Source organism: Oncorhynchus nerka, linkage group LG27 (genome assembly GCF_034236695.1).
Source record: "Oncorhynchus nerka isolate Pitt River linkage group LG27, Oner_Uvic_2.0, whole genome shotgun sequence".
In the NCBI taxonomy this organism is placed as follows: Eukaryota; Metazoa; Chordata; class Actinopteri; order Salmoniformes; family Salmonidae; genus Oncorhynchus; species Oncorhynchus nerka.
Window position 1 is genome coordinate 4,325,955 of NC_088422.1, and position 2,321 is coordinate 4,328,275.

Genomic DNA, 2,321 nt, shown 5'->3' on the forward strand with positions numbered 1-2,321 from the left:
GGTAAAGTTGGCAGTATGGTAAAGTTGGCAGTGTGGTAAAGTTGATGGTATGGTAAGGAATGTTAAAGTTGATTGTATGGTAATGTTGACAGTGTGGTAATGTTGACAGTGTGGTAATGTTGACAGTGTGGTAATGTTGACAGTGTGGTAAAGTTGGCAGTGTGGTAAAGTTGGCAGTGTGGTAAAGTTGGCAGTGTGGTAAAGTTGGCAGTGTGGTAAAGTTGGCAGTGTGGTAAAGTTGGCAGTGTGGTAAAGTTGACTGTATGGTAAAGTTGACAGTATGGTAAAGTTGGCAGTGTGGTAAAGTTGACTGTATGGTAAGCAATGTTACAGTTGATTGTATAGTAATGTTGACAGTGTGGTAAAGTTGGCAGTGTGGTAAAGTTGACTGTATGGTAAGGAATGTTACAGTTGATTGTATGGTAATGTTGACAGTGTGGTAAAGTTGACAGTGTGGTAAAGTTGGCAGTGTGGTAAAGTTGGCAGTATGGTAAGGAATGTTACAGTTGATTGTATGGTAATGTTGACAGTGGTAAAGTTGGCAGTGTGGTAAAGTTGACTGTATGGTAAGGAATGTTACAGTTGATTGTATGGTAAAGTTGGCAGTGTGGTAAAGTTGGCAGTGTGGTAAGGAATGTTAAAGTTGATGGTAAGGTAAAGTTGACATAAAAACGTATTAGTATGAAATGGATAGAACTTATTTGCTACCCAGAAATAATTTTATTTTGATATAGAAATGGCAGCATTGGGCCTTTAAAAACCTTCCCGAAATCAGTGCAAAGAGACAGACAGACAGACAGACAGAAGAGAGATAGACAGAGAGAAGACCAGACAGACAGACAGACAGACAGACAGACCTTTCATTATACACCACATCCATTACATTCTCTACTTCACCTCACTTCACACTGCCTCTTCCACTTATGTAACAATGTTGTTCACTGACTACAGCTCAGCGTTCAACACCATAGTGCCCAACAAAGCTCACCTTCCTCTGCAGCTGGATCCTGGACTCCCTTACGGACCGCCCCCAGGTGGTGAAGGTAGGCAAGAACACATCCGCCACGCTGACCCTCAACACAGGGGCCCCTCAGGGTTGCGTGCTTAGTCCCCCCCCCCTGTTCACCCACGACTGTGTGGCCAAGCACGACTCCAACGCCATCATTAAGTTTGCTAACGACACGACGGTGGTAGGCCTGATCGCCAACAAACTACGAGATAGCCTATAGGGAGGAGGTCAACGTCAGCAAGACAAATGAGCTGAATGTGGACTACAGGAAATGGAGGTCTGAGCACGACCCCAATCACATCGAAGGGGTTTGTTGTAGAGAACGGTCAAGAGCTTCAAGTTCCTCGGTGTCACGACATCACTACGGCATTAACATGGTCCACACACACATCCACACAAATGTGAAGACAACGCCTCTTACGCCTCTTTCCCCTCAGGAGGCTGAAAAGATTTGGCATTGGCCCCTCAGTTCCTCCAAAGAGTTCTACAGCTGCACCATCGAGAGCATATTGACTGGCTGCATCACCGCCTGGTATGGCAACTGATCGGTATCCAAGAAGAAAAAGAAACGCGCACCTATTTAGGCCAGGTGCTGGCTAGCGGAGCAGAAAACTTGAAAATAAAAGAGAGCCGCACACTCTAGGAGCTCAGATGCAAAAATGTTATTAACCAATGTTTCGACAGCCAAGCTGTCTTCATCAGGGTATAATGATCGGCATCCGGTAGTGTGTACGGCCCAGTACATCACTGGGGCCAAGCTTCCTGCCATCCAGGACCTCTATACCAGGCGGTGAAGCCCTAAGCATTGCCAAAGACTCCGGCCACCAAAGTCATGGACTGTTCTCTCTGTTACCGCATGGCAAGTGGTACCGATGCACCAACTCTGGAATCAGCTTCTAACCTCAAGCCATAAGACTGCTAAATAGTTTGTCCGGGTAAGTAATGGATAACTATATAGAGCATACACTGCTCCTACTATTTATTATCTATCCTGTTGCCTAGTCACTTTACCTTTACCTATATGTACATATCTACCTCAATTACCTCGTACCCCTGTACATAGCCTCGATACACCGTGGATATAGCCAAGTTATCTTTACTCATTGTGTATTTATTCCTTGTGTTATTATGTTTCTATTTTTCTCTCTACATTGTTGGGAAAGGCCAACAAGTAAGCATTTCACTTGTTAGTCTACACCTGTTGTTTGTGAAGCATGTGATGAATACAATTTGATTTTGGTTTGAAGTTGGCTACTGTTATTGACACCTGAGACAAGGTAACACCTGAGACAAGGTAACAAAGACAGACACA